The sequence below is a fragment of the Onthophagus taurus genome, chromosome 11, assembly GCF_036711975.1.
Source record: "Onthophagus taurus isolate NC chromosome 11, IU_Otau_3.0, whole genome shotgun sequence".
NCBI lineage: Eukaryota > Metazoa > Arthropoda > Insecta > Coleoptera > Scarabaeidae > Onthophagus > Onthophagus taurus.
In genome coordinates this window covers 27,353,086-27,369,311 of record NC_091976.1, presented here as the reverse complement: position 1 = coordinate 27,369,311, position 16,226 = coordinate 27,353,086, and the positions used below count along the sequence as shown (strand labels likewise).

At 34.2% G+C, this 16,226-nt stretch overlaps 1 protein-coding gene across 2 annotated transcripts in view; it reads right to left on the bottom strand.

Annotated features, from left to right (window-relative positions):
- Nucleotides 1-16,226, bottom strand: part of LOC111415783 (Rap GTPase activating protein radish) — an 83,814-nt gene that overhangs the window by 31,291 nt on the left and 36,297 nt on the right. The window lies entirely within an intron of this gene.

Genomic DNA, 16,226 nt, shown 5'->3' with positions numbered 1-16,226 from the left:
TATGTGGTCGTACTAAAAGTTTTATAGTTTTAAGGAAATCTATGTAAGAAAATTGTTTTTCGTAACGATAAAGTTTAGGAACGATCAAATTTACGAACTTTAAGTTTAAAATTAGTAATAACTTATTTAAAGTTGACATATTTATTTAAAAATATAGAGTTTCTTTTAAATTTAGAAATAGTTTAGTAATAACATAGTTAAGTTGTATGCCATAGCATTACAATCTTTTTGTGCTGTATGTCTTAGATAATACCTGATACAAAATAAGAAGAACATGCACCCAAATTCTTAATCATAGCATACGTATAAATAAAGATCCCATCTGTTAACAAGAACCATAAACAAGTTTTATCTAAAACCATCTTGAAACAATTTATCTTGAATCTAAAACTAAACCCATCTAGCCACGACTGTTGGGAGTGATCTAATTATGATCAGGACTGGTTGGTCCAAATTTGTGTTTTCAGATATTGATTACGTTAGTGGCAAAAATTGCAGTTGTTGGAGATATGATATTTATTTCGGAGACAATTCCGGATTATCAACTGATTTAAGCAGAAATTTAAGCAGAGAACCAGATGTTGGTTCGAATACTGTTGCAGTAAATACATCTGGATTATAAGGCTAGATTCTGATACTATATTTGTGTAAACAATTTACTAATTGGGTTACACATCTGCCACTTTATGTATACGATGTGCTAACTTTCACAAAATGATCGCACCCAAATGAAAATTACTAAGAAAGTTGTTAGTCTTGTAACTATACAAGAAAAATACCTTTAAGTCTTGCAGAAGTTGCTCAGGCAGTGCCTTTGGTGGAAGATGGACGCAGCGCTCGTTATGTTGCTCGTGTTCTTGGCGCACCAATCAAAGATTTCAGCAGACTGGCACCTTCATCAGACGATATGGGTCAGCAAGAAGGCGCACCACACAACCCCGTAATGATCGATATATTGTAACGACCGGGTTACGAAATCAACATACCACAGCAGTTGAGATAAGAACTCGTCTGGAGCAAGTTTGGCAAGGAGCGAGTTTGGAGAAGAGCAGGAGAGCGTAATGCTCAGTGCAACTTCTCTGAAAGAGTACAATACCAGGGAGGATCTGTAATGGTTTGAGGATGAACCTGCTTCGAAGCACGTACGAAGCTTTGTTTTATCAAAGGCAATCTAAACGCGGCTCGGAATATTGAAGAAATGTTGGCTGCACACGTGGTCTCCTTCGGACCATTTATTGGTGACAACTTCTTGTTCATGCACGATTATGCACGTTCCTAAAGAGCCTGCATAGTATACCAATACCTGGATGATTTGGATATCAGCAGAATGGAGTGGCCTGCACGTAGCCCTGATTTAAACCCCATACATATGTGAATAGAGACGAGAATAGCGCTAGAAGAAGAGTGGAACCAGATCCATAAAATGAAAAACCTGATTCTAAGTATGTCTCGAAAGATGAGGGACACTATTCAAGCGAGAGGAGGACTTGTCACAGTTTAATACACTACAATACATTTCATGGACATCTATAACTTGCTTTAATTTCTGATGTCGCTGCCGAACAAGCTGCGTTATCTTTTAGAGCTTGTAACTTTGGTGTTAACAACAATAGAAACTTGAACAATAAACAGAAGTGATCAGAACAAACAAGACTATAAGCTCCTTATGTTTGTCGGTGTACTCAGCAAGCTTCAAAGTGTAGGAAGAAAACACGCATTAACGTTATACAGTATTCCTAAAATTGAAGATACACCAAAATGAGGAAGGCACGTACATAAATATTGGCCCAGGGTAGACCTTTCAAATAAAAAAGCCTTATTCAAATCGAGCAATACGTTCAAAAGTTATTGCAGTTTAAAACTGGTTATTATTTTAGGTGATGCGTTTTTTATGCCGCTGAGTGTATAAATAAATTTTTGCCTATAACATTTTATTTAAAAAATGTAACCCTTACGATTCATGTTTTTTTCTGTGATAAATTTCAAACATTTTCCTGCATGTAGGGGAACGTTACAGGAAGAACGCATATATGCGGTGGATGTTTTTTGCAGCGGTGCAGACTTTACGAGCTTTTCGCAGGTTTTAAATTCTCACATTGCCAACAATTCGAGTTATTTTGTGTTTCCTCGCCTTTTCTGTCTGATAGATTCATGCTAACGCAAGCTTATAATGTATAAAACCATATCTTTATAATTTTTTTGTACATTGGTGTAATATTTGGCGTAATATGGGATAGGTATTGATTAGCACGAATGGGTGATGCAAATTGGTTTCATGCCATTCTTTTTTGTTCTTTTATTCATACACTCGGCCATATTTGCTAACTTCCATGTACTTATATTTCAATGCAACAGATTTTACATATTTCGGCATTCTGTTTTCCATAAATGTTTGTTTTGTTGTGAGTCGTGCCATAAATTCTATTAAATTACCTACATAACCAGATGTTGCTTCACTTACCATATGGACTAAAATTCCATATTTTATAACTTTTGCAGGGTTATGTTATCTAATCTTTCATCTATTGTTTGGCGTATGCCTACGACTTGGTGGTGTTCGCGAGGGAGGCTGGCGAGATGAGGGCAATGATGTGGTCGCTGGAAAGGTATTTTAGCTGAAAGGATTTAGAGGTGAATGTAGACAAAACCAAAATGATGAAGTTCCATAAAAAGGGTCGAAAGAAGACTGGAGATGGGAGGAGAGGATGATCGAGGAATTGAAGGAGTACACATACTTGGGGTGAGATTTAAAGAGAACAACATGGAGGGAGGTCATATTAGAATGTTGGCAACGAGGGCGAATAAGGTTATGATGTAAAAGGTTTAGAAGTGGCAATGAAGAAAGGGCCAATAGATATGGGATGAAGGATGAGGAGAGAGGGTGCAGACTATGTGGGTTAAGGGAAGAGGAGATGGATTGGAGACAGCTACTGGGGGAGAGGGCGAAGGGAATGAGATGGATGGGGGAGGTGGTGGCAGCGAGGAGACGTAGGATGACAGGGAAATGCTGGTTAAAGGGATAAGCATTTTATAAGTATTGTACTTAGTATAAATTGTAACCTTCTCGGAAACAATAAATCATTATTTTTATCTTTCGCGATATTTCCATATCTTCCGAAATCTATTTCTTGGAATTATGCAATATGTCTCGAGTTTATACAGGCATAAAAGTCTGGTTCAAAATCAACTTCTGACCTACTGATTGTATGTAAAAGAGTCCAAAAATGATTGGGACCTCCTATATTTTGAAATCGTTCAAAACTGATCTAATTAAACTAAGGTTAATCGTGATTTGGAGTTCGTGGCTCTGATTTCTTACCAACATTGTTTGTAAATCAATCCGGACAAGTCATCCATACTACATTTTGGTAACAAAAAAGCTCTTGAGTTTCTTTTCGGAAAACTCAAATAGTGTTATTGCAGGTAATTTGATCTCTGTTGTAAATACAGCGAGGAGCCTTAAAAATTTGAGGTAAATATTAAAAATTTGGTGCAAAAGTCGTTTACTTCGTTGAACTTAAGTCGTCATTTTTTAAATCATAAGTTGAAGAGAACATTGTGTGAATCGAATTATTGCGATTTCATTTATGGCCCTTGTTTGACGTCGGTATGCAAGTTGAGATTGCAAAAAATTCAAAACTGCTACTCAAAATTGATATTAGGTCTACGTAAATATGACCATATCTCTCATGCATGCAAAGGGTTGAACTGGATAAAAATGGACAATCGCTGGCGGCATCATATGGTCTGTTTTGTTTATGGCTTGCTGACTTCCCCTACGGGCTGCGGGCTTACTACGCGTTGTTGCAAATTTCTCGTAATACCACGGAAATGTTTCAGAGATTTTTTTTATAATGCCATTAAATTATATAATAATCTTCCAGTTGATTTAAACCAAATGAAACACGTTTTTCCAGGTCCAGTAAGCAATTATTTTTGTCATTATCATAGATGTGAATAAGACTAATACTAGCGATTTGTATGAATTAAAGTAATTTTACTTCAGATGATTAAGCTCCGCTATTATGTAATTTACTATATATTGTGTTTTAGTTATTAAGAGTGTTAAACTTTTGTTTGATAGAAAAGGCTTGACTTGTTATTATTCCTTTTATTTGGGAGAGTAACTGGTTAAGTACAGAATAGCCTTCTTAACTTCGCCAGTTGATCTCTTACCTACATTATCTAAATAAAGGCTTATTTAGCTAGGCTTATAACAGCAAAGTGTTAAGGAGTAAGATATCTTTATTTATTCTCTTAAATTTAACAATTATGGTTTGCGGCATAAATTCGTTAAAATTAAATAAAAAAATTTGTTTTGGACGTTTGGATTAGCAGATATTCGGATTACTGGGGTTTGGATTATCGAGGGTCTACTGTATTAATTATGAGATACAGTTGTGACCTACGTTGTCGTCCAAAGGTTAAAAAGTTCCAAATGTGAAATTTCTCACATCATTGTGGAAAAGCTTATTTCTCCAGCTTGATTATAACAACTTGGGTTGCTTTATTCCATTGTAATAAGTGGAACTAACATTAGTTCTAGGGCTAGTGTTAGTTCTGGTTTTAGTTGTTATTCAGCGTTTCAAGTTTTATTTCAATCATAAAAGAACTTGACTTGTTTTAAGAAAATCGTCGTGAAATTGAATTGAAACAGAAAGGATGCTTGGTTTAAAAACTAACAAAGTTTCCAGAGTTAAAACCAAAAGCATCTTCCAAATCCATTTAGCATCACCGCATTACCCTACTTTCCTCTCCCTCGAGATTCTGGACCAATTAAAATTCCGAACGCAAACCTTACAACGTAACCTAACGAGCAAAGACTTTTCGTTTTCGAATTGGAGAACAATAAAAAGGAGAAAAATGGGAACGTACACAAATTGAACTCCTTTTCAACGCGTACTTAAAGTTGTTTTTAACGAAATAAATTTTATACGAGATGTTTTAGTAATTTTTAATTCGTTATTTTCCTTATTAATTCATGTATAATCCCGGTTCTTGGGGACTATGTGGATGGTTAATTATTTCGGGCAGAACCCCCTTCCTAAAATATTAGAACCTAAAATACGGGGGTCTTAATTTTGATGTTAATTTTATAAGATTAAAAAGAAGATGGGACGGAGATAACTTAATTGTTATGAATGATGATAAAAGTGGCCGCAACGAACACTGAAAGTAAAATCGAAATTAATCGTCTTTTTTTTCATTTCATTTAAAACTTTCGCCTCTACAAATTTAAATGCCAACGACATTCAACGACAGTTAGAAAACTTCTCCGGTATATATTAATATTAGTTAATTAAAAGTTTCTTTCGCTCGGAAACAGTTTATAACAAACTTGAAACGCACTGAAACCCCAAGTTTAAAAGTGTCTGTTGGATACAAGTGACTCATAAACAACTTTATTCTTGCGAGTCAAAATTTAAGCGGTGACTTGGTGTTTTACTGTTAAGTGAGTTGAAATGAACTGAAAGGGGTTTATCCAGGTCACCTTTAAATCCGATTCTGAATCGATTTTATTTTTTTTTAAACTATGCCGAGTTTTAGGTAACAGATTATAAGGGTTTTGGGTTTAGGTTTCAATTTTGTGATCCAAACCTGTCTATTGTTCCCGCTCGCGGCGTTAATATTGATTCGGGATAGGTTTACCTGAAATCCCAGGGTAACACACAATTTTGCCGTATCCCCCTGGTACATAATGAACGTGGGGAAAGGATGACGCGTCAATCAAACTGTCAACGCACCGTTAACCCACCCCGGACTCGATCCTAATTGCTACACAATAAGAGTCTTTATGTGAGAAATCTTTTATGACCTTCCAGTTGCCCCATAAAAATTTTAGGCTCCCGTCAGGACTACATTTTAGTTAATTAGTAAAAGCACGTGGGAACAAAACAGGACCATGCAATCGCCGCCTGTTAACTTATGCATTACTTTAGTTGGTACCACTGCAAACATCTGCCTTGCTGATTAAACGTAGATGAAACTCGGATGAAGCTGGGGACATATTTTATGGACTTACTTTAGAATACTTTTGTGTGTCTCTTGGGTTGTACGTAAACAGCTTCTTTTTTAGATTATAAAAAGAATTTAATAGATTCCCATTTATCTTCGCTTTTCAACATATACAATATCAAGCAAGAATCCTCTACTGAAATCAAACGCCTAATTGGTAAAGTAAAAGAATCCTTAGGTGTACGCTTAGGTCTCGCCTAGATCATATATTAGTTTTCATGATATTACATAAGCTCGATAACGAATCGTAAAAAGATTGGGAGAAGTCTATAGGATCAAATAAAGTCTTCGCAACTTTTGGTGAATTAGAACATTTTTTAATCGGTAGAATACGGTGTCTTAATTAATTATCGTACCCGACGTCATCATTGCAAGTATGCAACCAATATCACAGTGCAATACCCACCATACGCAAATCGCGTATTGCAATAAAAATACTGTGATATTGGTTGCATACTTGCAATGATGACGTCGGGTACGATAATTAATTAACACACTGTACATTCTCTGGAGGCAATAGAACAAATCTCTAACAATAGTAGATTACCCACTTTGCAAGGTTCAAAATATCACCCTCGTATTAAAAGTCATAACACTGCGACTTCGCCTCAATCTTGTGTTTTATGTAAAGCGGAACATTATATTTCTGCCTATCAACAGTATCTCAATAAAACACTCTCTCAACGAAAAGAATTTGTTATATCAAAAAATTTATGTCAAATTGCAGAACAACGAAAAGATGTAGATTATGCCAACAACAACATCATAGTACTCTCCATAATCCACAATCTTCCGGATCAAAAATTGCCATGGCAACACCAATTTCTTCGATTGAATCTACGCCTCAACAAAGTACAACCTCACAAATTTGCACTAATCTGATCCAACGAAATGTTATCCGTAATAAGAATGTTCTTTTGGCAACAACGATTATCACCGTAATATCAAAAGTTGGTCAGTGTGAAGTACTCATTGATCAGGGTTCGCAAGTTTTGTTTTTATCAGAATCTTTGGTGCAATTATTACATCTTAAACGGACTTCCGTAAACATACCTATTTCTGGAATCGCAGCTCAAACTGCCGGTTACTCTTGAGGAATTGTATCACTGTGATTTTTTTCAAAATTGAATCCTAATAATGAGTATAATATTGAAGTTCATATTTCCATTCAAATTGGAAACACTTAGAAGAATATATTCCTCTAGCTGATAATGATTATTTGTCTCAAAGGCAAATAATTCAAGAAGGCATTAGACGAAGTGATGTTAATTCTCCTATTGCTCAAGAAACAACTTTGGGCTGGATTCTTTCTGGTTCTGTCGGAATGGCTGAAAAAAATTCATCATATTCACAGTACTCAATGTTCTGTCGAAATCGAATTGAAAGACTTAATACAACGTTTCTGGCTACAAGAGGATGTTCCATTACTTCCAAAATTAACACTAGAAAATTTGAATGTGATTTCAATCAAACACATCAACAAAATCAGGATGGAAGATATATTACGTCTTCCTCTGAAACATATTCCAGACAATTTTGGTCGACTCTTACACAGGTGCTTTACGTTATTTGATATCAATGGAAAAACAATTCGCTAAAGATCCTGCTTTAAGTAAACAATACTGTGTTTGAGTATTTAGCTTTGAATCATATGAAATTATTCATCATCAGACAAACAGTTCTTTTTACTACATCATAGATTGTAACATAAACTGAATTAGCAGATGTTTTGCTACGCTGGTGACGTTATCGCATCGTTTTTGCTTCTGACATCGAAAAGATGTACCGTCAGATTATTCTGCACCCAGAAGACAGACCATTACAACAAAGGAAACCTCCTCTATTCGCAAAACGAAGTTTTATCTCAAATCGCACAATTATTTGATCCTCTTGGATCGTTGTCACCTATAACTGTAAGCGCCAAAATCTTTATGCAACAACTTTAGTTAGAACAACTCGACTAGGATACTGAACTACCATCTTAATTCTTTTCTCTATGGTGTATATTTGATAATGAACTTAAAAATATTTCTACAATCTCTATTCCAAGATGGCTTGGCACAATCTCAGATTCAAAATTTGAATTACATGGCTTTTTCGACGCCTCTCAAAAAGCTTTAGGTGCGGTAATATACTCTCGTGTATTTTATGATAACTCTAAACCGTGAATAACCTTTCTAATTGCTAAAACAAATTCATCTGTTACTCTCTCGTGGATACACAGCAACCCATCTAGATGGAAGGATTTCGTTCAACATCGTTTCAGGAACTTTCTGCAGCTCAATGGCATTACATATCTGGCAGAGATAATCCTGCGGATATCGCATCACGTGGTTTCAGTACATCAAAACTCATTAATGAACAATTATGATGGAACGGTCCAAATTGGTTTTTTCAATCGTCTACGACTTGGTCAAATGTTCAAGCCGCCGTTCACCCAGACAGCTCAATAAAAGAACGAGTCCATGCCACCATCACCAATCTATCAATCAACACAATATGGTCATTAGTGAATCGCTACTCCAAGCTAATGAAAGTTCTCCGTGTGACTGCTTGGTGTAATTGGTTAGTAAAAACTTGAAAGAAAAATGTTTGCTTTCTTTTCCAGCCTTCTTATCTCCACAAGAAATCAACGATGCACTCATATTCTGGGTAAAACAAACTCATTTTCACGAGGAAATTAAAATGCTCAACAGTCAGACTCATCTCTCTCGTTCACATCGACTATCTCCATTTGTAGATGGTAATTTCTTCAATTTCTTGCCTTCAATTTGCAAATCTAGACTAGAACAAGAAACATCCCTTAATAATGCCAAAGGAATCAGCTCTTACTACACTTTTAATACGTCACCATCACCTAAAAAATCTTCATGCTGGAACTCAAGTAACGTTAGCATCCATTCGTCAACAATTTTGGATTATTGGAGGAAGAATTCCTGTACGCAGCGTTGCGTAATTTGTATTCGCCAAAGAGCTACTTGCAGCCAAGAAATTATTGGTCAACTACCTCCGATTGCAGTGAACCCAGGAAGACCATTCCTCAACTCCGGCATAGATTATGCAGGTCCATCTATGCTCCGAACTTTCCGAGGGCGCGGTGCAAAAACGTACAAAGGCTATTTAGTTGTATTCGTTTGCCTTACCACTTCAGCAGTACACTTAGAAGCTGTCACAGATTATACCACTGCTGGTTTTATAGCTGGGGCACAAATTTAGCACAAATTTAGTTGGGGCTGATAAAGAATTAAGAACCTTACTCAAAACCTCATCTTCAAGTTGGCAAAGTATTGCTTATCTCTTTTAACATATGAGGAATTTAAGACTCTTTAGATTGAAATAGAGGGAATATTAAATTCAAGACCTCTTTGTCCCCTCACCAACGATCCAAATGATTTAACAGCATTAACGCCATCTCATTTTTTAATAGGCGGAATTATTCTATTCCTGAACCGTCGATTTTATCCATTAATTCTTCTCGGCTTAGTAGATGGCAACTGCTTCGGAATTTTATGGGGCAGTTCTGGGTCTACTGGAGCAAGCACTATTTGCAATATATCCAGAACCGTTCGAAATGGTTTAATTCAAAGCAGGAACTTCGTATTGGTTCGTTAGTTTTGATTAAAGATGAAACAATGCCTCCATCCAAAAGGCCTCTCGCTCGTATTACACACCTTCATGATGGACCAGATGGTCGTCTTCCGAAAATTCCTTTATAGTTTATCGACAAATACAAAGTGTGAAATATTAGTTGCCTATCCATGTGTGACGTCACGAACGGGCCTATATTAGCGTATATTATTGGCCTCTATCTTATATTTAAAATTATAATAGTAATACAAATTTTATTAACACCTTAGTGCACAAATATAAAGTTATGATCATGTTCAACAAATTCTATATCATCAAAATTTGCATTAAACTAACTGAACTGGGTAAAATCATGCCGTTTAACGGTAATATTCACCTGTGGATTGCGCAAACTTGCCGGGAATACAACTCTTCATTATGCACAACCATCGGAGCGCACTGACACCGCTTCAAGGAGCACGTATTAAATTCATTTGATAAACAAAGCAAGTATTTAACACCGATCTGTGCTAAGGGTTAGTAGTAGCAAATTGAATTGATGAAGAGAAACGGATCGATATTTTCGATGAGTAAAGGAGTACAGAATCAATTTACGATGTTTGTAGCAATTGAAACATAAATATTTCAAAATCCGAAGATTGTTTCTCAATCTTTTTCTCAAAAAAGAAACATCAATTTAATTTTTTTGTCGGCATTCTTTGCCGTAATGGAATTTTGTATTGAAAACGAGACGACAAACGTTGAAGGACGCCTTCCGTAAACAACTCGAATAGAATTAGAGCAACAGGTTGTTTTAATTGAATCGTTTACACCAGTTTAATGAGTATTTACAATAAGAAATAAAACTTTCCTTTTGAAGAAACTATCGTTAAATAATTTCGTTTCATTTTGGGTTAATGAATTTAATTATTCTTATCCGACACTTTTATCTGAACTTCCCTGTAAGTGTCAAAAATTGCCGAGAAACTTTTTAAACGTCGTCCTCTTGTTCTGAATAATTAAAAATCTGACTGTTAAATGTCGAAAGTTCTTAAACAAACTAATCTGGATATTAACACGTCTACTATCCAATTAAATTGTTGCCGGCGATTAAAGCTTCATCTATTATAATTTCCCTTCTTGTTTCGGTCGTCAATGTCAATCCGGGACAATGAAAACTTGAAAGGAACTTTGTTCTTGACATCTTCGTCCATAGGTGTAAGCAAATTTAATTAAACTGCTCTATTATGCGATAAAACCAGAAACGTCTCTTTGTGTGTATTAAATATATTCTGAAGCATCACCTTTGTATTCTCCATCTTGGACTTCAAAGGGAAGAGCTTTTGGTTGGTTCATAACAACAAAAGTTTCCACCAGGAATTAGGCAAACAACTTCTCCAAAGCCGGATCCATTGACGTGTTTGCTACTCGTATAGGTGTATACAAGAACTTCGTCGTTTCATGTTGCTTTAGTGTTCTGGTCGTTTATTGCGCTGCAAAAGCACCTAAGTTACGAGTATCCAGCAATCTCAATATAATACCACTTTGTTGCAAATCATAAACCCTTGTTAATAACCTCTCCTTAACTATTTCAGCGTAAAATTACTCATACATTTATTTTTACTTTTCATATTTAAATTATTTTATTATCTTAAAACAGCATTGACCTAGTTTTGTATCGATCCATTTGGAATATTGGGAATGGCAGATGTTCTAAGTCATGTTACCACAACTAGTGTCTCCCCAATTGCTATAACAATCATTTCTCAGTAAATACATCTGGTCATGCTGTCTCAATCAATCACATTCAATGAAATTCTCGTAATTTTAGTTGAAATTCTCTAATCAATGTTTGTTATTTTGAATGTAAATTCGTCTAATATCGATTTCTTGGAATATGAGTATGAAAATTTCCCAAAGTGGTAATAAAAGCGTCCTCTTTCAAATGAACCAACCCGTTTTCGAAAATATCTTTTAGTTTTTGAAAAAACAATATTTGAAGTTTTGATAAAATTTTCGATGTTGCAATTTTCATCAATAATTTTCAAAATTCGCTATAAAATTAATTTCTTGAAGGATCCTTGTGGAAATATCACCAATTATTAATTAAAGTATCCTCTTTTTAATGCAAAAACCCGTTTTGAAAAATCACTTTCAGTTCTTGAGAAATAAATTTTTGAAATGACTGAAAATTTTTTTGAATTTGCAATTTTCGCCGATTAAGTTTTAAAAATTCGTCTAAAATTGATTTCTTGAAATATGAGTATGAAAATTTCCCAAAGTGCTAATAAAAGTGTCCTCTTTCCAATGAACCAACCCGTTTTGAAAAATAACTTTTAGTTTTTGAGAAAACAATATTTGAAGTTTTGATAAAATTTTCGATGTTGCAATTTTCATCGATAATTTTCAAAATTTGCTATAAAATTAATTTCTTGAAGGATCTTTGTGGAAATATCACCAATTATTAATTAAAGTATCCTCTTTTTAATGCAAAAAGCCGTTTTGAAAAATCACTTTCAGTTCTTGAGAAATAAATTTTTGAAATGACCAACAATTTTTTCGAACTTGCAATTTTCGCCGATTAAATTTTAAAAATTCGTATAAAATCGATTTCTTGGAATATGTGTATGAAAATTTCTCAAAGTGTTAATAAAAGTGTCCTCTTTCCAATGAAGAACCTGTTTTGAAAAATAACTTTTAGTTTTTGAGAAAACAATATTTGAAGTTTTGATAAAATTTTCGATGTTGTAATTTTCATCGATAACTTTCAAAATTCGCTGTAAAATTCATTTCTGGAAGGATCCTTGTGGAAATATCACCAATTATTAATTAAAGTATCCTCTTTTTAATGCAACTAGCCGTTTTGAAAAATCACTTTCGGTTCTTGAGAAATAAAATTTGAAATGATCGACAATTTTTTAGAATTTTGCAATTTTCGCCGATTAAGTTTTAAAAAGTCGTATAAAATCAAGTTCTTGGAATATGAGTATGAAAATTTCCCAAAGTGTTAATAAAAGTGTCCTCTTTCCAATGAACCAACCCGTTTTGAAAAATAACTTTTAGTTTTTGAAAAAACAATATTTGAAATTTTGATAAAATTTTCGATGTTGTAATTTTCATCGATAACTGTCAACATTCGCTATAGAATTAATGTCTTGAAGGATCGCCAATTATTAATTAAAGTATCCTCTTTTCAGTGTTGCTTCGTTAGTTAAATCAGCATCAAAAAGTTAATTTTGTATCTTGGATCCAAATAAGTTGACATATTTTATCAGCTCATTTAGACCCACTGATGTGAAAACGCACCAGCGTTTTTAAAATTTTTTTACAGCCATACATTACCAGATTTCAAGGTACTAGCTGTTTGTACGATTACACTATAAGGTTGTTAGGCTATACATATCGAAATATTTCATAATTCTTGCTATTTAAACCGTATTTGCATCAATTCTTTTCTATTGAACATTTCTGTTCAAAATATACAATAGAAATAAAACTATTTTTAGTGCATAAAATTCTTTAAAATTTTGATATTTGCAAGTTTTTTTCCTCATATATATCTTGAAACGCGTCATAAAAATATGAATTCTGAAAATACGTCTTGAAACTTTAATGGTACAAAAACACACCATTGCGATGATTGATGAGATATAAGGATTGCATTATCTTTCATATTATCAGAAACCAGTTTAGACGCATTTATTCGGTGAATTCCCTGGAAATAGTCGTTTATGGACATAGTGTGTAATATATGTGTAGTAAGTTTAGCGTTCATTTACATGAAGAGTGCTTTGCGAAGTATCACGATAAATGATTACACCGTTTATCCCATTGGTGCGTTTTTGCACCAATTTTAGTATAAATATTTTTTTTTTATCAACAATTTTTGTGTGTTGTTGTTCATTTATATTACCAGTTGTGCATTTTTGCACGATATCATATCTCAAGAACAATTTTCTTTTCAAACAACTGTGTACATTTTTATACTTTTCATTCCATCTTATCCCAAGGAAAATTATAAAGCATCGTGGCACTAAATGGGTTAATTTCATTTTTGTTCAAATATCGCAATAATGTGGCAATAGATATGTCGGATAACCAGGTATCCAGCTGAAGGGAATGCCGAATATCCGGTTTTCGCATAATCACTATCCGTTCCATCACTAATCTTAATACAGCTGAATAAAAGCTGTTCAGCTACTATAGCTGAACCTTTTATTTGCAAAAAAAACTAATTTTACTAATCTTTATCAAAAACAAATTTGGTAAAGTTAATGTGTTGTTGCTCAAAATAGCAGTTATATACTATATTGCAAGGTTGAGAGTATCGTAGAACCTCTCGCGTAAGTTTCCAGAGCCCTTAGATGGCTTTAAAATAGATATTGCCACTGAAATCTGGGCGCAAGAGACCGCCGGAGGCTTATTGAAACTGCAACGCGTCAAAAGTGATTGATTTAGTTTGTTGGAGTTTCCGAACAATATGCATCGTAACCGACGTCAGTCTAAATCAGTGATGAAAATGTATTACCAAAATGATTTAATACCACCACAATGAATTAATGAAATAGTTAACAAATTTTGTCTGGATTTTGTACTAATTTATTAATAAACCGTGCCGTTAGTTTCACTAGGGAGAGAGTTAATCCTTCGTGAGCTGCACGAAAGCGAAACATAATCATCTGACGTAGAGAAATTTGACTATCAAAGGGGGGTCAGCTGTTAGGGAGCGTTACTAGTCGCGTTACGTCTTAACTTCGTCCGGTTGAATTATTCATAATGGAAGCGGTGCGGCGTAACCACAGATTGGCCCGTAGAGGATTTTACGTGATCGGCAGACGAACCAGCTATAAACACCTCCGATAATCAATTTCTGGCGCGGGACTAATGAAAAGACAACAGTGTGACAATCTGAGCCGCTTCGCTGTACCGTTTCGGGACGTGATCCCCTCTGCGAATTCCGGGCACGAAATACTCCGAAAAATTGGGTTACGAGAATTGACTTTAGCTCACATTTCAACCACAAACGTATAAACTGTTTTAAAACTATCTACTGTGTTTCACACTAAAAGATATTTTTTATTTGACATTCTTAAATAAATCCAAATTAAGTATGATAAAGAGTTGCTGAAAGGTGTGTATTATCACTATGGAATTCGTTTCGATGTTGTATAGGAATGCTGAAAATTCTGCGAATTTCAGACGCGCAGATTGTTCGGTGAAATACTGGCTCGTCTTGATTGAGCACGTCAGCGACTACGTTGGTTCTCGTACTGAAAGAATGCCTCACGGTTTAGCTTCGACGAAAATTTAATATACCACCACAACCTCGCTTCGCTATTCAATACATTTATTTCATTTTCGTTTTGATGTACTTGCACAAACAACAACAACGATAACAAAGGGTTATAATAGAAAATATTTCTATTCGATATCAACGTTTATTTCAAACTGCGTATGAAATATCCATTTGTCAAAAAAAGTTATGACCTAATATGGTTTTATTTATAAATGGAGTCTGGGTCAATAGTTGTGTGTGTTGAGTTCACAACGTTATATTCGTGATGTTCAGGCCAAAGGGTTGTGTATACATGCTCTTGTCAAAGGAAATGTCGCTTCAAATAATACATACTTAGGCACTATGTTTGATTTTGATTAAGGTTTATTAAATAAATATTTATTTAAAAAAAAATCCAAAAACGTAATTTATGTTTTACGATTATTTATACAGTAAAACCTCGATATAACGGATTAACGTTTAGCTGTCTTAAGAGATGTGTAGTAAGATCTGTAGAACCAAATATTCTAGAGATATAAATGATTTGTGGATAAATCATAAAAAGTCTAAGAAATGAAGATGCTTTGATTCAATCGATTGTAAGTTCTACAATGTTGTGTTAATTTGAATTTCAAGTATGTTTTTGTATTCCTTGATGTATTTTGCACAAAAAAGATATTCTTATTTAAAAGCTGTAGCACCAACCATTCTCGAGATATAAAGTGCTTTGAGAAAAAATCATAAAAACTCTAAAAAATGAAGATGTTTTGATACTATCGATCGTAACTTCTACAATATTGTGTTAATCTGAATTTCAAGTATGTTTTTGAATTCCTTGCCGTATTTTGCACAAAAAAGATATTCTTACTTAAAACCTGTAGCACCAAATATTCTCGAGATATAAAGTATTTTGTGGAAAAAGTGTAAAAAATAAAGATGTCTTGATTCAATCGATTGTAACTTCTGCAATGTTGTGTTAATTTGAATTTCAAGTATGTTTTTGAATTCCTTAATGTATTTTGCACAAAAACGATATTCTTACTTAAAAGCTGTAGCACCAACCATTCTCGAGAAATAAAGTGCTTTGTGGAAAAATCATAAAAATTCTAAAAAATGAAGATGTTTTGATACTATCGATAGTAACTTCTACAATGTTGTGTTAATTTGAATTTTAAGTATGTTTTTGAATTCCTTGCCGTATTTTGCACAAAAAAGATATTCTTACTTAAAAGCTGTAGTACCAAATATTCTCGAGATATAAAGTATTTTGTGGAAAAAGTCTAAAAAATAAAGATGTCTTGATTCAATCGATTGTAACTTCTGCAATGTTGTGTTAATTTGAATTTCAAGTATGTTTTTGAATTCCTTA